Raw genomic sequence first — 26,972 nt, 5'->3', positions numbered from 1 at the left:
GGTGTGACCTAAAACCCTTCCCTAAATTCATTGAAAATCTATGACACAATCATAAATGGGATGCTTTTTAATACCTTTGTCTTAAATTTTATTATTTTCATATTGAAAATCATGGACTTTTGCATGTTAATGTTGTAGCCTGCCATTTTATCATACATATCAATTGTTTCCAGGAGCATTTGTAGAAAAATATACAATTGTTTTACGTAGATTTAAATTTAAAGGTTATTGTAGATGAAATTTAACTTTTTTGTAAATTTTAAGTTTTTAAAATAAAAATCATGGCATCTTCAAAGAATGGAAGTTTGACTTCTTCCTTTTCAATCTAAAAATTTTTTTTTCCCTTTATTTTATTTTATTTTTTTTAAAGTTGTAGATTTACAATTTTTTGTGCTTTGGTTTCAATTATACAATGATCAGATACCCATCCCTCCACCAGTGCCCATTTTCCACCACCATGGATAATATCCCTCCCACCCCCATCCCCCCATCCCCCCTGTCTCTGTGGCAGGGCAATCCCCTGTGTTCTCTCTCTCCTTTTGGGTGTTGTGGTCTGCAAAAGAGGCATTGAGTGGCAAACATGTTCAGTCCATAGTCTACTTTCGACATGCATCTCCCCTCCTGGGAGGATCCTCCAAACATCCTTTATTTGGTGCTCCCTTCTCTATCTGAACAGCCCTTTCCTCTAGGATACCCGGCTGGCCTCTAAGTTATGGAGTAATCCTCCTGGTGCTGATCTCAGCTATTCTTGGGTATTAATCTCATACTTTGTTACTTTATATCCCCCAGATGAATGCAATCTTTCTATGTCTATCCCTCTCTTTCTGACTCATTTTGCTCAATCTAAAAATTTTTTAAAAAGATATTTTCCTTACCTAATTGCTATGGCAAGTGTTTCCAATACTAATTTGAATAATAAGTGGTGAGAGTGGGCAAACTTTGTGTTTTATTTTTAAGGGAAAGGACTTTGATTTCTCCCCAAATCGTTATAATATTTGTTTTCGCAATTCATTCAAAATAAAACCCATAATGACCCTCAGGGATTTCTGACTGTGGTTGCTTGCATTGCATGTCTTGAAAGAAGATGGAGTGTGGGCAGAGAAAAATGGAGGAATATGTGCTCTAAAGCACATACATTACACTTTATGGAACATTCTACCCAGGTACAAAAGCTGTAGAAAATGATAAAAACACAAAATTATAATATAAAAGTTTTTATCCTAATACTTTTACTTTATTTCTATGTGTTTGGTGAAAGTTGTACCCTAGAAAATATTATAAACAAATGACACCAAGCTTAAAAGGTGCCTGTCAAGATAGCAGGCTGGAGCTATGTATGTTGGGCAGAGGGGGCAGGGCAGGAGGGGGTATAGGAGCAGAAACCTGGGAACGCTGGTGGAGGGAAGTTGGTACTGATGGTAGGACCAGTCCTGGGAACTGAATGTCAAAAACCCAAGTATGAATAACGTTGTAACTCATGGTGCTTTAATAAAATAAAATTGGGGGGGGGGGGAGAAAAAAGGCCAATATAGGTAATGAAATTATATTTTATGGGGTAGGTTTCATAAATATTTTGACAGACTAAGCCTATAAGGTGACTAAACTTAAATGAGATACATAGTCAACTAAACATGTTAAAACCACTTAAAATAATGTATTTTGCAATAGTATTGGTAGTTTAAGTCTTAAATCAGAATAATCTTAAACTCAATTTAGGGAGTTGAATAACAAAAAGCAAAAGTCAGATTATTAGACTGTTCCCTTCAGCTGGAATTATCCACATCCACTTTAGCATATTATCATACAATTATGACTATTTTTTCATGTTTTTTAAGAACATGCCAGAAAAGAATGGATAACAGAGAGAACCGTAAAGTTTAAAACTGGCACTTTACAGAACATACTGCAGAAGCATCCAGCTATGGCCCTTGAGTCTGAGTCTGATTGGTCAAGATGTCCGTGATAAGAACCAGGTCACAATCTGACACTCTGTGATCCTTCTTTGCTTTAAAAATGAAAAACCTGTTTTACAAAAGTAACAGCAAATTGATTATTTTGTTGACCTGTTATCTAATTCAGTGAAGACTCCATACAGAGCACCTGCTCAGATGAAGGTGGAGTGTCAGAACCAACTAGGCTCTCCTTGGAAGCCACCAACAGAAAAAGGTAAACAACCTATGTAAGACTGGTTTTCAACAGTCAACATTTGGCATCAAGAACCAAAGGAGAATAATATCTAATAATTATAGATAAGTGAAACCAAAGCACTACAGTTACCAGGGCTTAAGCTTGGAGAGGCTCCAGGTCAGAGAGAAAAAAGGAAGACATCAGGCAGATCCCAACAGACTCCTAGTGCAGATGAGACAGAGTTGAGTCTGCTGAGAGACTAAAGCACCTGGAATGCATCAGCAGAGTACAGAGAAGAGAGAGGCAGAGAATGCAAGTGACTGAGAAGCAAAATTTCTAAAGCTTTCAGAAAAGCATGGATCAGTGCATGCCTTGGGGCTGGGCAAAGAACCACCGATGTGAATGGGAAATAGGATTTACACACACAGGACTAGTAGCCGTTCTATTACTTACTCACCCAGAAATCTCAATACCCAGTGTCATTGGGTGGAGCACTCAAGATGGTCTTACTGAGGAATGGGGAATAATTAACTCTAGACCAAACACTGAACTGACTGGGAATAACAACTTTTAAAAGACATAATTAAGTGGATAAAATTCTTTTTTTTTAAATTTTATTGAATCACCGTGAGATAGTTACAAGCTTTCATGTTTGGTTACAATCACACAATGATCAAACACCCATCCTTCCACCAGCGCACATTCCCCGCCACCAATATCCCTGGTATGCTCCCCCTTTCCCACCCTTCCCCTGCCTCCATGGCAGACAATATTCCCCATAATCTCTCTCTACTTTGGGGCATTATGGTTTGCAATACAGACACTGAGAGGTTATCATGTTTGGTCCTTTATCTACTTTCTGCACACATCTCTCATCCCAACTGGTTCCTCAAGACATGAGGATCAAATTCTTAACATTCTAAGACACCATCCAAATATATATTTGAATGAAGTTCAAAAATATTACAATGCAAAAACATTAAACAAAACAAAAGTAAAAGTCTTATCTTTAACCAATATTTACAAGCATACATGGAAACTGAAAAGAATGACCCAGTGATGAAAAAAAATCAGTAAAAACTCACATAGAGCTGATGCATGTTAGAAAAACAAAGACAATGATGATGAACACTATAACCTTATAATATTTCCAAAAGTTAAGCAGATTCAGGAAAGATGCCCAAAAAACCCTACAATATCCTTGAAGAAAAATACAAAATGGAAAGAATGCCAGAGGAGATCAATGAACTTGAAAATTAATAGCAATATATTAAAATGTAACCAAGAGGAAAAATAATAATGCAAGAACAGAAACAGGGCTCTGAAGAATTGTGAAGTAAACAAAATCAAGGAGTAAAATATGTAAATACATATATATATATGTTTGTACGTATATATATATATTTCATCTGATATATGGTATTTGCAATTGAGTTCCTTAAAAAGAAAAAGAGAAAACTGAAGAAAGATATAAAGTTGAATATTTTAATATCCACTAACTCTAAAGACAACAAGTAGAAGAAAACAAAAAATATATGCCATGAACAAATTTCTTGGCCCTTAAAATCTCTGGGGAGGAGGAGGATTGGAGTGTAGCAAAGGGAGGGTAAAAAGTGGTCGAGGTTTTTATTTTGGGTCACAACTAGCAGTTCTCAGGGTTTACTCCTGACTGAACTCAAGGATCACATCTGGAAGGGTTGACGGATCATACACGTACCGGGGATTGAACCTGGGTCAGCCTCATGCAAGGTAAGCACCCTACCTGCTGTGCTATTGTTTGGGCCTCAGTAAATTATAGTATTTTAAAACAAAATTTTTGATGCATTGAAGCTATCAGTATACGTGACATAGTACAATCTGATTTTGCTTGTTCACCTACATTATATAGGGTGTGTACTATGTCTTTCAGTATTTACTTTCAGTGAAATACCTAGTGGTGCTAATTTATGAACTTGTTTGCTTGTTTTTCCTTTTTAAAAAATACCATCACTGGGAAAGAAATTATACAGGGTGAAGACATGCGCCTTGCATGAGGCCAACCCCAATTTATTCGGGGCACCACATGGTCCCCTGGGAAATACCAGGTGCAACTGTAGGGGAGCCCCACAGACCAGGCAGGTGATTAAGAATAAATCAGGGAGTAATTGCATAATGAATTTACTAGATGTTAGATAAAACTGCACTGAACAATATCTACTATATATTAAAATATGTTTTATTTTTTTATTTTATTTTATTTATTTATTAAAATATATATTAAAATAAATTAAAATATTATAGGCTGGAGCGATAGCACAGAGGTAGGGCGTTCGCCTTACAAGCGGCCAACATGGCTGACCTGAGTTCGATTCCTCCGCCCCTCTCGGAGAGCCCGGCAAGCTACCGAGAGTATCTCGCCCACACGGCAGAGCCTGGCAAGCTCCCCGCGACGTATTCGATATGCCAGACACAGTAACACCAAAGTCTCCAATGGAGATGTTACTGGGCCCGCTCAAGCAAATCGACAATCAACGGGAGGGCCTTTACCTTTACTAAAATATGAGTGGGATAATTTTCATATTATTTTAGAGTTAATTAGATTTCAAAATTGTTAATCTCCATTTCTACTATAAATACAATATAAGATTATATGGTTGGAGTTGAGAGAAGCATTTTTATTAGATAAAAATCTATCTTCTCTTTATACTTTGATATAAATCGAGAGTGAGAAACCCAATACCAAATTGAGCAGCCTGCAGAGAATGGGCACTTACTCTCCCTGACATAGGAGCCCAGGTGCCTGGCAGGCAACTACTGTGTCATTCATTTTACCAGTACAATCAATTTTCTACTCTTTTTAATAACTGAAATGGGAGCACACATGGGAGCACACTATTCTCTTTATGACTACAGAATTTTAGATCTGAAGAACGTCTGGGGTTTTCCTTCTTTATCAATTCCTTCTACTATATATCATGTCTTTCTAGTTCTATTAACAGTTTCTAAATCCATTCAGAGTGGGAGAGCTACAGACAAGAAGGAAGTTCTATCCGTACTCTTTTCTCAAGCTTCTTCAAGTACTTAACAAATATGGGTTATTTAATTTTATTCAGTTTAGGAGCAGGTTAATAAATATTGACATGTCTTGAGTTCATTCATCAAAATCTCTATTATCATTGCATTGATATTTTAAAATATAAAAGGTAAATAAATAAATTATAATTGCATACTGGTCTCCTCTTCCCTGTTGACTTTCAAAGTCTTTTCCTTCAAATAACTTTCAAAGCTATTTTCAAAGTCTAGTTTGACATGACTGACACAGGGAGTCATAACACAGAGGAAAGGGCACTTGCCCAACATGTGGCCTGCCTTGCACATGCCTTGCACTTGCCTTGAGTGAAAGGCAAGGCCTAGAGCAGGTCTAAAAGGAATGTGGACATCAGGTGGATAGAACTGCTGGGAGGCAGCAAGGGAGGAAAAGGAAAGTGGCTCAGATGGCTAACATGACCCAGAAAAGTCAATAAGACACAGATAAGGAGAGCCCCACGGCAGACCCAGGACCTTGCCTGTAGACTGGTTAGACCCCTAAGAACACACCCTTTATCTCTACTTGCTACATATACACACATCATCATCACCATTATCACCATCATCATCATCATCATCGAAAGACAGAGTGCATATGCCATTTCAAAAAGGCAAGAAAATGTTTAAGCTTCGAGTTATCAGTAGTATAGCAGTTAGGGCATCTGCCTTGTTCGCAGCTGACCTAGCTTCAATTGTAGCATCCCATATAGTCCTCTGAGAACCATGAGGAGTTAATTCCTGAGTACAGAACCAGGAGTAATCCTTGAGCATTACTGATTGTGGCTCAAACACCAAAAAAGAAAATGGAATGTTTATAGGAATAGTAATGTAATTGTGGACAAGTGAAAAGAAAAGCAACTGAAAAAGAATTGAAAGCAAGAGATACTGCCTATTAAGATAAGCCACTGATGCTCTTCTCAACATAAAGTGTTCAGTGAAAGAACAAATGACAAAGATAAAATCCATTATTACTTTAAAAGAGAAATGTACACATTACATACTCATGAAAAAAGTAAACTGTGAAGCCCTGGTGATTTGTTATCTGTCTGACATACACAGAGAGATAGACAGACAGACAGAGAGACAGAGACAGAGAGAGAAAGAGAACATTGTCTCTAACTGCTCATGTTTACTGAATGACAGCTAGCACCACAGCTCCAAAGCAAAGCAAACGGGAAATTCTGGATTTCAGACACTCAGCTTTAATCTTCCTTATGCCATCTAAACCAAGGAACTAGCTAATACATTCTGCCAAAGTAATATCAAGTTAATGGCAAATCCCCATCAAAGAGCTTATTGAGGTTTGAAGTCAGTACCCCTGAAGTTGTTTGCAGAATATGGAAGAAGGCGATGCTAATTTCAGGGGATCAAAGGGAATCTCTAAATTTCAGGTGTCCTAGCTATGGAAGTCTGAGCTCATTTAAGAGATCCAAGAAACAAAAGGGTCGAAAAAACTGACTAATGCAAAGCAGGAAAAAATATGGATGCAAACACAACACCTTCCCCAGTTTAACAGCCCATGGAAATAGAAACACCAAAATATAGACAAAGTTTGTAAACAGTGGAACTTTGGGGATTGGGAGGGTTTAGAATTACTCTCATATCTATAATGAAGTTGCTTGTGCTAACCTCACCTTCAGAAAACACATTATCTATGGATAACCAAAGTGATAATGTTAGCATTTTTCAATAACTCACTATACCCACAAAGCCTGTCCCTGCAATAATCAAACCTTAATTTCTTCTGATGAGTATGCTCCCTCCTTTCTACTACACTACCCAAATATTTTACTTTGAAAGTATAATTCTGGTAAGTTCCTTTACTCCTTCTCTCCCTCCCTCCCTCCCCCCTCCCTCCCTCCCTCCCTCCCTCCACCTCTCCCTTCGTCCCTTTCTGCCTTCTTTCCTTCTTTCCTTTATTCTAATACCTAGGTATCCTCTAGACAGCCAGAAAACATCTTCATTTTCCCAAGGTCCAGTTTTCTTTGATCTCTAAAGCAGTGCAATTATCACTAAACTAAACTCATTTGGTTGATGTGGTATTCAAGTGAAAATGTCTGTAGGAGTGTGGTAGTTAGTATGTGACACATTATGTATTCTACATGTGGTAGATATTATAATTACATACTTATGCAAAACTAATGCTTGACTCAGATACAGAATAAGGTATGAGGAAGTGTGAATGATCAACCTGACCTTAACCTAAAATGAAAAATTGTTCCCTGAGTCTGGAGCAATAATACAGCAGATAAGGCATTTGCCTTGCATGCAGCAAATCCAGGTTCAATCTCTGGCACCACATATGGTCTAGAAAGCTCAACAAGACTGATCCCTCACACATAGCCAGGACTAAGTCTTGAGTATTGCCTGTTATTATCCAAACCTGAAGAGAAAAAAACCAATCTTATTATGATCCAAGTTAGTCTACATTTTTTCAGTTTTCTAAAGATATTTCTTTAAAAATAGTGTGATTTCTACTAACGTAAGAAATAACAGTATATTTTGCATCTTCAAAATAGCAACTTGAGGATAGATTTTGTCAAATACTCCAATGTTCGTGACTTTTCTAGCTTTATTTTTTTTTATTATCAGTGGAAATCAGCAGGTAGAATATAGAGATGATGTTCTAAAGTTTAGAGTAAATTAAGTTAGATGGCTGTACAGAAAGCATGTAATGAGGGGGTGCAAATAGAATGTAGACACTGTGGGGTCCACATATCACATGGGCATCTGGGCCTGCGACACCCACTCCCACAAGTGTCCTTACAGTGTCAGAAAATAGCAACCAGCTTTTAAGTTAACTTCTATTGTCAATTTGAACTTTGTTAATTTTGTGAACACACACTCTGGGAAACTTTAGACATCTATGTCTCTAAACTTCTGATTAGGTATCTGAATTCAACTCTGAAAGAACAGCAGTATTATCAAAGATATCCATTCAGTCCAGTTCTACACACACAGATATTTAAAAGGCTGAAAAGATCAATTATGGAGCAGTGGGTAAAGAAAAAAAACATGATATACTGTTTTTAGTATCTACATTATAAAGCATAATTCCCAAAAGAGAGGAACAGAGGAAGAAAGGAGAAGGAAGAAGAGGAAGGAAGAGGAGGGGGGAGGATAAGGGGGAGGAGGAGAATGAGGGGGGTAAAGAGGAAGAAAGGAAGAAGAAGAAAGAGGAAGAAGAAGAAAATGCTTGCCATAGAGGCAGGCTGGGTGCAGGGGTGGGGGTGACAGGAGGGAAACTGGAGACATTGGTGGTGGAAAATGTACACTGGTGGAGGGATGGGTGCTGGAACTTTTTGTGACTGAAACCCGATCATGAACAGCTTTGTGAATGAATATTTCACGTGATCCAAGTTAAAATAAATAAACAAGTATGATAATCAAAGGACATAGATCAACAAGGGTTTTCAGTTTGATTTTTGTAATGTCCTGCTGGGCTGGAGCGATAGCACAGCAGGTAAGGGCGTTTGTCTTGCAGGCAGCCCACATGGCTGACCCGAGTTCAATTCCTCGGCCCCTCTCGGAGAGCCCGGCAAGCTACCGAGGGTATCTAGTCCACCTGGCAAAGCCTGGCTAGCTACCCGTGACGTATTCGATATGCCAAACACAGTAACAACAAGTTTCACGAAGGAGACGTTACTGGGCCTGCTAGAGCAAATCGATGAACAACGGTAGGACCGTGACCATGATCTCAGTGAACAATATCCTGCTAACATGGAGTTAGCATGGTAACATAGCCATTTGGGCATAGCCATCACTCACTGTATGCACATCCGTATACTTCAATCTGCATCCCGATCCTGCCCTTAGGGTTCCAGGCCACGGGAAGGAAGCGCTGAAATCTGGCTTGAAAGGGAGAATGGAGTCTGTATTGCACCACGCTGTCTGCATTTGAGTTTCCTGGAAAGCCCTTGGAGAAAAAAAAAAATGATCAATATAGATAGAAGATCATCTTTACATTGTTACCCCACTTGACAGTAAACAGCAGGTGCTCCACTTTATCAAAATGCAGAACTGTCCTGTTTTAAAGGAATTTTGCTAACGTTTAACCTGGAAAATGACAATTTCTCCTCAGGAAAGTGACAACCTCTTCTCAGAGGGTGGATCAATAATCTTCATCAAGATTTTTCTATTTGAAGACTATTTTAAATTTCAGTGCTACATTAAATGAGCTATAAAACGTCTACCTTCAAAAGCTGCTATTAGAAAGGTGCTCATCTCCTAAACCCATTCTCTGATTCCAAAGCAAGTCAATGCAACCATATGGATGCTCTCCATCTTTTCCTCCTCTTTCTTTATATTATCTTAGGGTTTTTTTCACATTTAAAATGACTATTTTTTTCTTTTTCTTTATTTGTATAAATATTCTTACTAAAGCATCATGACTTACAAATTTACTGATAGTTGTGTTTTAGGCACACACTAATTTATTAGCAGTCCCTCCACCAGTGTCAGCTTCCCTCCACCAGTGCTCCCATATTCCTCCCCATCCCAACCCCCACTTTACCCCTACCTGTCAGCTGTCAGCGTGACAGGAATATTGCAAAGTTTCACTGGTTACTGCTTAGGTATCATGTCTTCAGTTTTTTTTTTTTTAAATATGGAACGCTTTATGATTTTGCACGTCATCTTTGTGCAGGGGCCATGCTAATCTTCTTTGTATCGTTCCAAATTTACTATATGTGCTACCGAAGCGAGCATATGTCTTCAGTTTTAATGAATCTGTGTTTTGGAAATCTGGCTATACCCCTCCCCCATATCATCGGTATAAAAAAGCCCTGATGCCTATTCACAGATAAGTCCATTTCACAGATAAGTGACATCATCCTGTGTTTGTCTTTCTTCTTCTGGCTTATGATTATCTTCCAGTTCCATGTTTTTTTTGTTTTTTTTTAAGGTTACAGTCCTTTCCTTTATTGGACTGCCAAATTTAATAAATGGAAAGTAAAGCAATCATTAAGTGGTTCAGGTAAAGAAAACATCTTGACCTGAGTGACCCATCAGGTCTACTCTGACTTACCCTAAAATTCCTCCCAGAAAAAGCTTCTGGTATTTCAGTATTTTTTTATCCTGACTCTATTAAAACCATCTGGACCGTATGGGTCAACCACCTATGAGCACAGTTCTCCGCAAACCTATTATTATACATTGTTCACAGTTTGATCTCTCACTAGAGCAGATTTCTCTGCAGAGGCAGCGCTCTGGAACCCATTAAGGTAGGCGTTTCAAGCAAGGCGTTTCTTTTTTCAGATTTGGTATTAGTCTGAACTTATCTGAGTTCCCCGGAGTACTACCACAAGAGCTGGTCACTGATAGAAATTTTGTCATTCACTTTGGAAGGTCTTTCTTTAGAACAGGTCATTTTTGTTAAGAACCCCAAAAGACGCTCCAAGCTCCTGTTTTTGCCCCATTCAGGAGAAACATACAAATTTTCCCGAGTCTGGCTTCACTGATGACTAAGTCAGAATTCTGATGGCTTGTTTCGCTCTTGCCGAGCTTTCTCCTCATTGTGGGTTTTCTGAAGTCCAGAGGGCTGTGCATCCAGCCCGAGGCCCAGATGACCTTGAGGATACTGGAAAAGGTGCCCTCGGTATGAATTCCCTTAGAATGGAAAGGGGGATGCACTCCAGAAAGCTCACACTCATTGCCTCAGAAGGGTTCTCATCTCGGAATCCCGAGCCCCTTGGAGGTGCTCAAGTATGAACTCAACTAACGCTTTACCAAAACTCAGGGCATCTGTACGGTTTCTCACTGGAGTGACTAGTAAGGGGTCCTGTCAGGCAGCTCTGCGCAAACCATCTCACTGCCTCCAACTGCAGATTCTCTGGTCCCCACTCAGGTCTGAGGTCTGAGGAAAGTCTGAGATTTACCTAAGCGTTTTCTTTCCATCTTAATGAGTCTTAAACATGTACATTAAAAAAATAATAATAAGGGGGCTGGTGCAATAGCACAGTGGGTAAGGCGTTTGCCTTGTATGCAGCTGACCCGGGTTCGATTCCCAGCATCCCACGTGGTCCCCTGAGCACCGCCAGGAGTAACCCCTGTGCATGGCCAGGTGTGACCCCAAAAGCAAACAGACAAAAAAATTAAAAATTAATAATAATAAAATTTCAGTCTGGTCAAGACATCTGCGAGGCGTCTGCCGCATGGGGGGGGGGGGGGGCTCAGCTCAAGGCCTTTTTCACCCACGTGACACAGGTAGGGTTTGTCACCCGCGTGGCCCGCGGGATGCGGACCGAACGCGGCAGCCTGGTGGAAGCCTTTGTCGCAGGCGCTGTACCTGCACCGCAGCTCCAAGGTCTGAGTCCGCATTTTCTGCTGCGCCACGAAGTCTATGCCCAGGAGGAAGCTGCGTCGCAGGCCGCCCACTGGCGCGGCTTCACGTCCACGTGGATCCGCTGTCGGACGATGAGGTCGGGGCCGCGGCCGAAACCCGGGTCGTGCTCCAGGCACCGGAAGGCGTGCGTGTGCGTGGCCTGGTGCCAGATGAGGTTGGCGCTGCGCATGAAGCACCGCATGCACTCCAGACACTTGTAGGGCTTCTCGCCCGTGTGCACCCGCTGGTGCACAATCAGGTCCGACTTCTGGCCGAAGCACTTCTCACACGCGCCGCACTTGTAGGGCTTCTCGCCCGTGTGGACCCACTTGTGCACGATGAAGGCCGAGCGGTGCCGGTAGCTCTTGTCGCACTTGGTGCACTTGTAACAGGGCCTCTCCCTGGTGTGGGTCCGCTGGTGGCTGATTAGGTCCGACTTCCCGCTGAACGCCTTCTCGCACTCCAGACACTTAAAGGGCTTCTCGCCTGTGTGCCTCCGCCGGTGCCGGATGAGGTTGGTGCTGCGACTGAAGCACTTGTCGCACTCGCTGCACAGGTACGGCTTCTCCCCCGAGTGGCTCCGCTGGTGGACCAGCAGGTCCGAGCTCTGGCCGAAGTTCTTGCCGCAGACGTCACACGTGTAGTATTTTTTCCCCGCGTGCGTCCTCTGGTGCCCCGACAGGGCCAAGTGGTGCCAGAAGCTCTTCTCGCATTTGCTGCATTTGTAGGGTTTCTCGTAGCCCTGGAGCCTCTGATGCGACACGAGATCTGAGCCCTGGGGGAAGGTTTTCTCACACATGTCACGGCCATCAGGTTTCTCCCCAGAGTGGGTTCGTTCGCACATAATAAGAGCTAAGTTTTCACAGAAGTTTTGCTCACGTTCAAGGCACTGGTATATCTGATCATCTATCGGAGTAATCTCATGTACCTGAATAAAAATCTTTTTACCCTTCTGAGGGCAAACATGATGGATTTTCTTTCTTTGAGTTCTCCGATTATACCTTTCTTTGGAAGTGCACATTTTCTAGGTCTCGCTCCTAGGGAGTTTCCCACGGGTCTTCCTGACCCATCGTTCTCGTCAAAGTCATTTTCTTGGTAAAGACTTGAAGAGACCTTCCAGTCATGAGAAATTTGTCTCCAGAGGTTTCCAGCATCATATACACTAATTCCTGCCAGCCCCAGAACTTAAGATGGATAAAAAGCAGTCTTCACTTCCTGGCCCTGAGAATTTGACTTCTCAAGGAAAAAACATTCCAGCAGCCGCCGGCGCCGCCCCGCGGCCTGGGCCGGCACTTCCGGTTACTCTCCGGACACTAGAAACTGGGCTTCCGAGCGGCCGCGGGCTCCGCGGAGGAGGATCTCCGGGGCCAGAAGGGAAAGGGAACCCGGGGGCGGGACGGCGCGGCGGAGAGCCAGGCCCAGCACCTAGGGCGCAGCGGTTCCGGGGCGCGCGGGCCCGGCCGCCCCCTGCGCGCGCAGGCCGACACGACCGGCTCCCCGCGCCCTCGCAGCCCGCAGGGACGCGGCCGGCGCAGCCCCGCCCCCCCAGTTCCATGTTGTGGCAAATTGCATGACACATCAGATTAGGGTTAGATATCCAGGATATATAAAGTACTCACAAGGAACTTCTCCATCTTAGGCATTTAGCACATTGGCGGCTCTATGGTAAGAATTTTACACCAGAGAATTTGAGAGCTAGAAGAAATCTGAGTAATTTTCTAGTTCAAAATCCATAACTTAAAAATGTAAAGCCAAAATAAAAGTAAAAAGACTCCGTGAAGGTAGAAGAGATATTATTCAACAGAGTCAGGATTAGATCCTATGTCTCTGGTCATGAAACGTAATGTTTCCCTCTGACATTCAGATGGTCTCATATCACCAGTATTTAGGGGACACTTTGCAGAAACACCAACATCACCTGCCTCAAAATACAGAGGTGTGTTTACTTAATTATAATAATCTGACTCCATGCTAGAGAGGTCCAAAATGATACTGAGTTTTTATAGAAAATACATGGCTTCTGTCTCATAATTTTTAAAATTAGAAACAACTAGGGGGAAAGCAAATAAAAAGGATAATATATATACTTTATTTATAGATACATAAGTTTTTAATAATTTAATCAACAAAGGTTTAATTGACTTAAATTTCATCATTACATATGAAAGCAATAGCACAGCGGTAGGGCGTTTGCCTTGCACGCAGCCAACATGGCTGACCCAAGTTCAATTCCTCTGCCCCTCTCGGAGAGCCCGGCAAGCTACCGAGAGTATCTCACCCGCATGGCCGGGCCTGGCAAGCTACCCATGACGTATTCGATATGCCAGACACAGTAATAACAAAATCTCCAGTGGAGACGTTACTGGGCCCGCTCAAGCAAATTGATGAATAACGGGAGGACAGTGATTACATATAAAAATGAGAAGACATACAAACACAGGAAAAACACCAACACACACAGAATGAATTTTCTAGACTCTCCACCCCACTCACCCTGGAAAATATTTCTTTAGTAGTGTTTACTGAATTGTTTGGTCTGTGCTTTTGCCTGTGCTTTTATGTAAAAATTAGAGATCAATTTAAAGATATATTCGTTTTATAGGACAGTGACAGTGATTTGTTTTATAGCTACCTATTAGCAAATTAACACCCCCCAAATATCCACTCTTCTCCATTCTAGTAAACATTACCACCACATTACACCAGTAAAACAATGACTTGTTTTTAAGATGGGCAGAAAGTCACAACTGTCTATAAACAACAGCAGTCTTCTTTGTATACAAACATTTCAACCAGCTCCCTTTCCATTTTTCCTTCCACTAGAGAATCTGCTATAGTGTAAAGGTTGTTTTGCAGTAGCCAGAATATCAACCAGTTATTCCTGTTCCCAACATCTTATTTTATTTAGCTTTTTTTCATTTATTGATTCTGTGGTTTACAATACTATTAATAATGGCTTCTTGTGTCCATAATTCAAATACCACATCCATTATAACCGTACCCTCGTCCTAAGAACCCCAACACTCCTCCCCATCAAACCCTCCACCCAAGTCGATTATGAGAATCAGTTCTCCCATTAAATTTGCACCTTTGTTGCTACCTTGCTGTATGTTTTTAATTCCCAAAATATTTGAGCAAGATCATTCTACTCAAAGTATTTTAGAAAATGGGCCCAAGATTCTTCCTTTAAAGCCTCATTTTTCTTTTGAAATTTGACATCACTGATTCTTCATCAACTACTTAACTGATTTTCCCAGATCATCAATGCATCTTGAAGTTGCAACATATTAGAATTAGAGCTAAAAGTTTTTAGAGTTAATTACACAAAATGTAAGAAAATTTGCCCCATTCAATGACCTGTTACATTATGCTCTGAAAAATAAACAAAAAAGAACGAATCCTTCAGTATGATGTCTCTTTTGAAATTTATGAAAAATTAGAAAGTATCTAAGTTCTATGAACTTTATGGAACGTATATTCAAAACAAATTTAGGATTATTTTGACGTACTTTAACTCCAAAATCTCTTGTCTCATCTCACAGTTTCAATATCCAGAAACATAAAGGTGTTCACAAAATAGTACTTCATTTAGTAGTAATGAAATTAGAAAATCAGAGTCAATATTTCCTCATGTTTATTTGCACTAGGAGGACAAACTCACTTATCTTCTAAGCAATTGATACAAATAGCTGGTTATAAAGATATAAAGACAGCCCACAGACTGAGAAAAATTATTTATCCAATACTCATCTGATATGGGTTGTTAATATCGATATCAAAAGCACTAGTAGAAATTTACAAGAACAAAACATACAATGCTCTCAAACAATGGTAAGAAGAAATGAACAGAAACTTCCTGAAAGAAGAAATACAAATGGCCAGAAGACACATGAAAAAATGCTCTACATCTCTACTATTCGGGGAGATGCAAATCAAAGCAACAATGAGATGTCATCTCACACCACAAAAACTGGCACACATCAAAAAGAGCAAGAGCAATTATTGCTGACATAGATGTCAGGAGAAAAGTACATTCCTTCATAGTGGGTGGGAATGCCAACTGGTCCAACCATTTTGGAAAACAATATGGGCCTTCCTCAAAAAACTAGAAACTGTTCTCCTGAGTGATCTTCGCTCAATTGTTTAAGGATGGTTAATAATGGCTCTTAGACCAAATAAAGGGTGTTTGGAGGATCCTCCCAAGAGGGGAGATGCATGTTGAAAGTAGACTATGGACTGAACATGTTTGCCACTCAAAGCCTCTTTTGCACACCACAACACCCAAAAGGAGAGAGAGAACACAGGGGATTGCCCTGCCACAGAGGCAGGGTAAGATGGGAGGGATGGGGTGGGAGGGATATTATCCATGGTGGTGGAAAATGGGCACTGGTGGAGGGATGGGTATTTGATCATTGTATAATCGAAACCCAAGCACAAAAAATTGTAAATCTACAACTGTACCTCATGGTGTTTCACTAAAAATAATTTAAAAAAAAAAGATTTACAGCCAACTTATCTGATGAAACCTTCAGGTCTGAAGACAGTGATGGGATATAGTGAAAACACTCAATGAAATAAATGCCTCACCAAAAATAAAAAAAATAATGGCTCTTAGGTCAGATGTCTAGGAATAAGAATCCATTTGTGAGGAACCAGCTGTTCATCTGGGCCAGGCTACTGAGTGTCTCCACGGCAGTGTTCTGGTATGCGCAAAATGAAGTAGAGATGCTGACTAAAGGGGATAGAAAACAGGCTCCAGTGTAAAAGACACCTAGGGAAGAGCTCCTTTCCTTAATATTCCACAGAGCCCCAGGTTGGTATAACTGTGATATTACTATGAAACATCTGGGGATGAAGAGCTTCAGAAAGAAACCTATACATAAATATACATTTTCTCTAATTAATCTGTCCTTTTTTTCTGTTCATCTTTGCAAGTTCCCAGTCATTGAAGCAAAGATGTTTGTTTGGGGGGGTCACATGTAATTTAGGTGTTATTGTCTGTGTGTTCAGGGGTCACTACTGGCATTACCTGAAAACCATATGTAGTGGTGGGTAAGGATTCAGCATTCACTGCATGCAAGACTAGCGCCTTAACCCCTGTACCATATATCTCTGGCCAGGATGCAGATCTGCATGTGGAGATTGCCCTTAAGTGAAGGAATTAGACAAAGCAGGTTCCTATTTCTACCTGAAAGTTCTATATACTATTAATTATTCTCTTATTGATATGAAGGAGTAACTCTTTATGCAACAATCCAAATCAACATCTTTTTTTAATTCAATCAGCGTGAGATACAATTACAAAACTTTCATGTTTGAGTTTTAGTTATACAATGATCGAACTCCTATCCTTCCACCAGTGCACATTCTTCACTACCAATGTCCCTTTCCAACCCTTCCTGCCTCTATGGCAAACAATTTCCCCTATACTCTCTCTCTCTACTTTCGGGCATTGTGGTTTGCAATATGGCCAAATCAACATCTTATAGTACTTTATCACTGTGGATAAAATTTTATTTGCTTAAATTAGTGGAATCTATATTCACTAAAATATTTTGTACTCACTTTAGAGGCATCTAAGAAATGAATCCAAGAAAGGAGAAGAGAAAAAAATAGTATCTAATTATTCATCAAAGTGGTTTGATGATATTCCATGCTGGAAATGAAGGTCAGGTCTTATTATCAGCTCATTTCAAACATCATGACATGACTTTGGTCACCTAAATCTGACTCAATGAAAGGAAGAGCTTATTGATGTCGCACTACTTATAAAGCAACGTTCCTTTTAATCATTTCCCTTCTAGATTATTTTAGAGACATTAAAGAAAGTTTTAGGAGAAAATCCCCTAATTTATTATAATAGATATTCTCAAGTTCTATCACAAAGCTTAGAAATATTTTAGAAATGTAACTAGGATATTAGTATCATGCACTTCATCTACTTCATGTACAATGTTATCTATAAATTAGTAAAGGGAGGGATTTATCTCCAGTTGTAAAAATGTTTAAAAGGCAAGTGTTGAAAAGTCATGATTGAAGTCTAACACAGGCGTATGCAGATGAGCTGTAAAGGATTGTTGGATGAACACCAATAACTTTTGAAACACTGGACAAACCACAACGTAGGATTGAGATTTACCACAAGTAGACTTTTTAAAATTATTATTATTGAATCACTGTGAGAACAGTTACAAAGCTTTCAGGCTTAAGTCTCGGTCATACAATGATCAAACACCCATCCCTTCAGTAGTGCACATGTTCCACCACCAAGAACCCCAGTATACCCCCCATCCCACCCCTCCATGCCTGTGTGGCAGATGATTTCCACTTTACTCTCTCTCTCTCTACTTTGATTACATTCAATTTTTCGACAAAAGACCCACCATTATTATTTGGAATTTTCCCCTAACAATCAAACCTGCTGAAAAGGCACTGTAGCACTGTCCTCCCGTTGTTCATCGATTTGCTCAAGCAGGCACCAGTAATGTCTCACAACAAATTGTGAGAATTGTCGTTACTGTTTTTGGCATAACAAATACATCACGGGTAGCTTGCCAGGCTTTGCTGTGTGGGCGAAATACTCTCGGTAGCTTGCCGGGCTCTCCGAGAGGGGTGGAAGAATCGAACCCAGGTTGGCCGTGTGCAAGGTAAATGCCCTACCTGCTGTGCTATTGCTCCAGCCCTCTGAAAAGGCATCATTAGATAATTTGTTTTCTATTGCTGATAATGAAGAGCATATGATGTCGCGTGGCCACGCAATTTTGTATTTCTGATATTTTAGTAATTAAATCTGGAGGGATTTCTGCCAGAAGCCAATGGATTATGAGATTAGTTTGTGTGTCTCTGGGATCATGGCCATTCCAGGAGTTGGTAGAGTCATTTGTGGGCAGCAACTCGGGGTCTAGTCAGGGCAGAAGGAAGGGCCATTTCCGCCCCCATATCCCGTAAGGCCTGGTGTGTCTTGTCATACCCCTCTGTCAACAGGCTCTGAAAGATTGTGCCACTGAGGGGAAAATGCGGAAGGGACAACGCCCTTTCCTACCCGGGGTGGCAGGGGCCGTAGCTTAATTCACAGTGCAAAAGCATTTCTGCCTGAAGCCTCTGTGTTCCAACAAATATCCATTTTAAGTTTGCTTGTATTTCTTCTCTAGAGTATCTAGGGAGCAGCCTAGGTATTCAGAAATAGAACATGAGTCTCCAAAGCTTTTGGATCCTAGTAGCCTCTTTCTGAAAGTTAACCATACTTTGCTCTAGGTCAAGGACTCTGATCCTCCTATTAATCCAACAATCTTTATTGAACCACAGTTGCAGGCAATTGTGAATAAGAGAGCAGGAGAGAAGAACAAAGGCAACAGTTGCCTTTCTCAGAACTGCTAACATTTCAGCCTAACGCACTTCTATCTGAGCACAGTTGGTACCCAGAGAGAAAGGGAAATGCTCATCTCTGGCAGTTTGAGAATGTGACAGAACATTTTGTTTGGCGGCCTTATTCTTTTGCTTCTGACTGGTTCTGTGGAAAGAACATAAAACATCTAGAAGGCCTACAACAGGATAAGTGGTTTCTATGTGATTTCTGAAAGTGTTTTGTTTTTACAATATCTCACTTTTATTGTACAGCTGTCTATGCCATGAGTACATTTCAGAGAAAAATCTTAAGTGAGCATTCAAAGAGAGCAATAAAAACATATTGTAGTGAGATCAAGTGGGTATTTGAACAATTTATAATTACATTTCCAAATATAAAATGCTTTATTCCTCATGAGATGGGCTTGTTAGGAATCAGATAAATTCATGAATGTGCTCAATTTCCATTATGTTTTTCTCAGGGGCTATTTCTCTGAAAATGCTTAAAGCTGCTTAATTGAAGATATTTTAGGAAAAATACCTTGACCATCCTGCAATTTTTATAAAAACCACTTAAAATGATTTTAGATGAAGGATTTTCCTGTTATTGGTCTGTGAAGACAATTTTTATTCTATATATTTTAATACACAACATTTTGAAAATAACTATAGTGGGGTAGATGTCTATACAGGAATGACATTTTCCATACAAAACCTGTTTCTCAAAGATAAATTAGGAACAGAGGGAGAGTCAGTGTCCTTTTTTTTCTCCATTTGGACTAGCCTGTCTTATCAATGAACACGAATCCCATCACGCAAAAGAGTCTGGGCCTAGAACCTACAATCTCTTCTAAACTGGACCCTTTGACCCAGGAACTACAATAGTTTTCCACAGAGTGTTCTACCAGGGCCCTGTGATTCCTGGGCAAGCAAGAATTTTCTTGCTGAACGGCATCTTAAAATCAAGAACTTTAAGATCTGATCCAATAGTAAAATCAATAGACAGAAACCAATAAAACATGGTCTTGAAAATTAATTAAAATACAGGACTAGGGGGTCTTTCAGGGGTCAGAGGTAGATGCTTGGCATAGCTTTTTTGGTTTTTTGCTTTTTGGGTCACACCCAGCAACACTCAGGGGTTACTCCTGGCTTTGCACTCAGGAATTACTCCTGGAGGTGCTCTGGGGACCATGTGGGATTCTAGGAACCAAACCCGAGTCAGCCGAGTGCAAGGCAAATTCCCTACTCACTGTGCTATCACTCCAGCCCCTTGGCATACCTTTGTATGGAACAATAGGTATAGATGAAAAAACTTACCATGAGAGGCTGGAGTAATAGTACAGCAGGTAGGGTGTTTTCCTTGCACAATGCTGACCAGGGTTAAATCTCAGAAACCCATATGATCCCTTGTGCCCCACCAGGAGTGATTCTTGAGTGCGAAGTCAGAAGCAAGCACTGAGCACGATGTGTGTGGCCCAAAACAGGAAAGAATGGAGGGAGGAAGGGAGGGAGGGAGGGAGGGAGGGAGAGATGGCTGGGTTCTGGAGGTTTTAGGTTGTAAGGGCTCTGCTTGGGGCAGGGAGGGAAACTCAACCCGCCCCTCTTCAAGGGGGTCCTGGTGAAGACATCCTGGCACGGGGGCAGGAGACTGCATTGCTCTCTTCCGGGAGCTTTGTGTTATGGAACAAAGCAGAACCCCAGCAGGTGAAAACCTCCAGAATCCAGCCAGAGCCATGCTCAAAACCACTTTCCACATGTTCAGACGAGCCTCACGCATGTAGAATATGGCAGAGGAATCCAGGTATGCGGGACCTATGGCTGAGATCTCCAAGCCTGCTCGGATTGGTCCTGAGACTCCTCCGCCCAGATCCCCAGTTTTCCACTAGTTTGGCAGTCACACCCACAAACTGACCCTGGTGCCATATAATCTCATCAACGGCCAAGATCCAGAGTATCATTTAATAGTATAAAAAACCCATGAAAGAGTAAGGAATATAACTGTCACTTTCCAAAAATCAGCAAGGAGAGAAATTGCTATCAGATAGATCTGGGAAGTGGAACCTTTTGAACCAGTCCACATGACAGAGGCATTAGTGAATGAGTACTGGGTTAGTTCCCATGCCTCCTCCCCAAAACGTGGATACCACTAAGGTTTAAGATGGATTCGGTACATGCAAAAAGACAGGAATAAGAAGATGTTGCTTGTATGCTGCTTAAGAGCACAGCACCAAGGGTGTCACTGATGTTATTGTGAGCAGAAGCCAGGAGTGCTGTTCTCAAACACTCCCTGTGAATGGCCCGCATAAGGCACACTAAGTGTCTTAATGCCCCAGCAAGAACCTGCAATGTCAATCCCATCCCCCCTGACTGCCTTTCCCTAGACAAAGTCAAGGCATTTCGGTGGGCATGAGAAATAGAAATACTACTTACATGAATCTGAGGGAAATCAGAAGTCTTTGTTGGAAATGCAAAATGAGGCTGCCTCTGTAGAAAGCAGCCTTTGAGGGTCTTACAAAAAGGGAATATAGAACTGACATAAAATCCATCAGTTATACTTTTATGTACTGTAGAAATCAAAACAGGATCACAGAGATTCTTGTACACTACAGCATCATTCACCAAGTCAAGAGGAAGGTGAAAGGCATGCATGAATTTCTAGCAACGCATTGATTCAAAGGCATGCAGTATTCACTGGATGAACAGGTATCAGAGTCCATTGAGTCTACAAAAAACACCACACACTGGGTAACTTATGAATAACAGGAATTTGCTGCTTGCAGTTCTGGAGGATACAATTCTGAGATAAGGGTGACAATATGATTTTTGAAGGTATTGTCATACCCTTTTAATGGTGTTTTAGCTTATAATAATGATTTGTAGCAATGCCTTATAAACTAAGAAACTAGCACATAAGTATGGAACACATCTATATGCTTCATATAATGACATGTATTCCTCTATGCATAGTTTTAAATTCTTCGATGTTTCTTGCAGTCTCATAATTGTTATAGAAGTAACACTGGTTTATCAAATTACATATATTTTAGATGTACATCATTATAATTTGACATGTCATCACCAAGTTTCTATCCACAACCATATAGCTAGTTAATCACCATCCTTCTCTTCTGCTCTCTATGTCCAAGAGTTCAATTAGTTTTAGTTTGACCATTTCTTTATTTTGTGTCTTTTTAGTTTATGTAAGAGTGAAATCATGTCATCTTTTTTTATCTCTTTCTCAATTATTCCACTTAGCATAATACACTCAAGGTCCATATATTAATGGAAATGGAAATATTTCACCTTTTTTATTAGCTAAATAGAATACCATTGCATATATATATAATTTGCATGTATGTGTATATATATACAGATATATGCCACATTTATTTATCCATCAATGAATACTGATTTCCCCCAGTGCTATAGCTATTGCAATGAACATAATGATGCATGCACCTTTCAGAATTGGTGTTTTAGTATTGTAAGGATGAATAAAGTGGACAGTTTTCATGTTCATTGAGAGCACTTTAATGCTAAAATATTTTAATTTCTCTAATCTATCAATATTTTATTTTATTGTCTAGTTCTTGATTTCGGAGAACCAGGCAGGCTACCTAGAGTATTGCAGACACTATCACAGAGCAGTCTGGCAAGTTCCCCATGGTGTATTCCATATGCCAAAACCCAGTAACAATGATGCGTCTCATTCCCCTGACCCTGGAAGAGCCTCCAAAGTGGCACTTGCTAAAATCTCAGGGCTAGGACAAATGGAGACGTTACTGGTCAATGAACAATGATGAACAATGGGGTGGCAGTGATACAGTGATAGATTCTGGATTCCACCATTTACTTAGTAACACATACCTTATTACTAAACAAAAGTTCCTATAACTGAGTGGGTACCTTTACAGTGGCTAATTTATTGTAATCACATCTATTTTAAAAATAAAATAAGGTGAAGGCTTTTTTTTAACATTTGGGCTGGAGCAATAGCACAGTGGGTAGGAGCAATAGTACAGCTGGTAGGGCATTTGCCTTGCACGTGGCCAACCTGGGTTCAATTCCTCCATCCCTCTCGGAGAGCCTGGCAAGCTACTGAGAATATTCTGCCCGCAGAGTATCCCGCCCACATGGCAGACCCTGGCAAGCTCTCCGAGAGAGATGCCAAAAACAGTAACAAGTCTCACAAAAGAGACGTTACTGATGCCAGCTCAAGCAAATTAATGAACAATGGAAGGACAGTGCTACAGTGCTACATTTGGGATACAGCTTGCTCTCTCTTTTTAAAGAGGTGGTGGCTGCCTTTTTCCCTCTGGAAAGAAAGATGGTAGCCGCTTCGGAGCTTTCTGGAAAGCCAGGTATGAGCCGGTCGTGATGGGACGACTGAAACCTCATGGGAAGGGGGGCGTTCCTAGCTCATTCTTCACGTCCTACCGGGGTCACAAATTGCCCCCACGAGCGGCTCTCCAGCATAGCCATGGTTCCAGAGCACAGAAATCAATCTCATAATTATCTGACTCTCACCCGAAATACTTACAGGCTTAATAAGTAAAATACAAGAAATCCAAAATCACATGGCCACGACATCATTTGATTCTTGTAACCAGTTGTAGAAAACAAATTATTTCACAATGCCTTTTCAGCATGTCTGATTTGGGGGTGTAAACTCTAAATAATAATGGTGCATATTTTCTCGAAACAATGAATCTAATCAAAGAAGATAGAGTGTTAACTAGAATTCATCTGCCTCACAGGCATTGGGAGGGTTGAGGGGAGGGGTTATTGGGGTTCTTGGTGGTGAAAAATAAGTATTGGTGAAGGGAAATGTGTTTGATAATTGCATAACCGAAACTTAAACCTGAACGCTTTGTAACTTTTCCTACAGTGATTCAATAAGTAAATAAATAAAAATAAATAAATAAATAAATAAATAATGAATTTGCTAAAGAGGGGAGATGGGGACAGGTATGGGACCTCAGGTCTTTGGTGGAGGGATGCTGACATTGGTGGTGAGTTTGGAGAGAAAATATTAAATACCGGAAACTGTTATTAATAGCTTTGTAAATCATGCTGCTTAAAATTTTATTTATTGTTTGGGAGCTACATTCAGTTGTGCTATGGGCTTACGATTGGATCTGTGATCAGTGATCACTCCTGGTGGAGCTCGGGAGACCATATGGAATGCCAGAGATCAAATCGAGGTCATCCAGGTACAAGGCAAGTGATATACACACTGTATTTTTGCTCCAATCCCTGATTTTTTAAATTATAAATAAAGATAAAGGCCCTCCCGTTGATCGTCGATTTGCTCGAGTGGGCCCAGTAACGTCTCCATTGGAGACTTTGTTGTTACTGTGTTTGGCATATCGAATACTCTCGGTAGCTTGCAGGGCTCTCCGAGAGGGGCGAAGGAATCGAACTCCGGTCGGCCATGTTGGCCGCTTGTAAGGCGAACGCCCTACCCCTGTGCTATCGCTCCACAGCGGTAGGGCATTTGCCTTGCACGCAGCCAACATGACGGACCCAAGTTCGATTCCTCCGCCCCTCTCGGAGAGCCCGGCAAGCTACCGAGAGTATCTCGCCCGCACAGCAGAGCCTGGCAAGCCACCCGTGATGTATTCGATATGCCAGACACAGTAACAACAAAGTCTACAATGGAGACGTTACTGGGCCCGCTCGAGCAAATTATAAATAAATAAGAAAAAAATGTTTAAAAAAAGAGGTGGTGACATCTACACTCCTGAAATGTTAATTTGTTACTGTGAATATATAAAATCACTTAGCAGATTTTATATATTTAAGGATATACAGACCTTTCTTAATATAATAGAGGGCAATGAAAAGCACAATGTATGAATGCCATCCTTAATGCCAAGTGCTGAGAAACTTGTTTTGCCTTTTAAATAAGCTTTTTTAATGCTTCTTACAAGACTGGTTTCAAGTCTATGAATCCTCTAAGCTATCGCCTGTCCCTGAATCTAAACATTCCTCAAATCTGAATGAAAGGCCAGCTGAATAGAGTAATTTCCGTGATGTGTTCAGTGCCTTGAGTTTTTGTACTATATCCCTCCATTTTCTTCCAGCTCATAGAGACAACAGATCTATTTTAAAGGGGCTTTCTTTGTATGTAAGTTTCATTTTATACCTTGCTATTTTCAATATTCTATCTTCATCTTTGGATATTGTCATTTGAGTGCAATATGTCTTGGAGTTTTCCTATTTGAATCTATACTTTGTTGGGACTTGTCAAACCTCTTAGATCTGGATGCCTGTATTCCTCAAGTCTGAGAAATTCTTTTCTGTGATTTTTTTGACATTGTTTCTTCATCAAATTTTCCTTCCTGTTCTTCCAGGACGCCAATAATTCTTACATTGTTCCCCTTGAATTCACCCCTTTGTTTGTGGTATGTTGTTCATTTTTTGAAGGCTTTTCTTCACCTTCTGTTATTTTCTAGCAGTTTTCACCATCACTCTTGGAGTTCCTTGATCTCTTCTTCAGTTGCTATTTTTCCTCTGCTCTACTGAGTTTTTAATATCTCCTACCGTATTCTATATTTCTGCTTTCTTGTGTTTTAACACTTGTACTTTTTTGTGCTGTATTAACCACTTGTGTCATTGTATCTTTCTTTGAGCTTATTGAATATCCTTCCTGTGGGGTCACTAAAGCCTCTGTCTAAGGACTTACTGAGCTGGTTGGTTCTAACTGAACCTCTGTATTACTGTCTCACTCATCAAGCTTGATGGGCTTCTTCAGTGGACTTGCAGTGCTCCTGCTATGCTGAGGGTGAATCTTTGCAGTTAGTGTCCCTGGGACTCCCTGAGGAATTTCACCAGGAGGAGCTCTTTTCCTTGCCTAGACATCTTCACCTAGTGATAGGATCTATATCAGTTTTATTCATTTCTGAAGGGACCTACATAATTGCCAATTTCATCTATTGAATAATCCATTTTTGTCCTACTTTGAAATATCACATTTACATTAATTCTATAAATACACAAAGCATGCTAGCTTTCTTCACTAATTTTCGAATGAATTTATTAATATTGACAATATTAATATTAATTGGTTTCAAATTGTCGAATTTAAGCTCCTAATGCATTTTCATAACTATGATAATTACTCCTTTTTATCACTTGCTGTTATTCTTCCTGCAGACGTTTCCAGATGAAAATTCAAAAGATCTCATTTTTATTTCAGGTTTTCTTTAGAGTGAGCACATATCATTATAAGCACATAACATTATAAACTAAAAACAGACATTTAACTACAATGACTAATTCCTAATCTTATTTTATGCCCATTTGGGGGTGCTTTAAATGAATTTGAATTATTTCTTACTAATTTTGTTTGTCATTCTTTATAAATGTCATTCTTTATGACCTTATTATTTAGCTAACTACAGGTAGAAAAAATTAATTGATTTTGGAAATTACTTTCATAAGGACTCATTTTCTTTTTTTTTCCCTTTATTTTATTTTATTTTTTTAAAGTTGTAGATTTACAATTTTTTGTGCTTTGGTTTCAATTATACAATGATCAGATACCCATCCCTACACCAGTGCCCATTTTCCACCACCATGGATAATATCCCTCCCACCCCCATCCCCCCATCCCCCCTGTCTCTGTGGCAGGGCAATCCCCTGTGTTCTCTCTCTCCTTTTGGGTGTTGTGGTCTGCAAAAGAGGCATTGAGTGGCAAACATGTTCAGTCCATAGTCTACTTTCGACATGCATCTCCCCTCCTGGGAGGATCCTCCAAACACCCTTTATTTGGTGCTCCATTCTCTATCTGAACTGCCCTTTCCTCTAGGATACCTGGCTGGCCTCTAAGTTATGGAGTAATCCTCCTGGTGCTGATCTCAGCTATTCTTGGGTATTAATCTCATACTTTGTTACTTTATATCCCCCAGATGAATGCAATCTTTCTATGTCTATCCCTCTATTTCTGACTCATTTCGCTTAGCATGATACTTTCCATATTGTACCACTTGTATGTAAAGTTCATGACTTCATCTTTTCTAAGAGCTACATAGTACTCCATTGTGTAGATGTACCAAAATTTCTTTAACCAGTCATCTGTTCTTGGGCATTCAGATTTCTTCCAGTTTCT

The 26,972-nt window shown here is 40.4% G+C and overlaps 1 non-coding gene and 1 pseudogene across 1 annotated transcript; both read right to left on the bottom strand.

Annotated features, from left to right (window-relative positions):
• LOC130035512 (contactin-associated protein-like 3) overlaps positions 1 to 26,972 on the bottom strand; it is a 177,719-nt pseudogene that overhangs the window by 123,879 nt on the left and 26,868 nt on the right.
• On the bottom strand, positions 9,794 to 9,900 carry LOC130036266 (U6 spliceosomal RNA). The gene has a single exon (XR_008794319.1). It is a non-coding gene; the product is annotated as a U6 spliceosomal RNA (small nuclear RNA).

This window comes from Sorex fumeus, unplaced genomic scaffold (assembly GCF_029834395.1).
Source record: "Sorex fumeus unplaced genomic scaffold, SorFum_2.1 ptg000063l, whole genome shotgun sequence".
In the NCBI taxonomy this organism is placed as follows: Eukaryota; Metazoa; Chordata; class Mammalia; order Eulipotyphla; family Soricidae; genus Sorex; species Sorex fumeus.
Note: the sequence above shows the minus strand (reverse complement) of the source record. Positions and strands in the feature narration are given on the sequence as shown.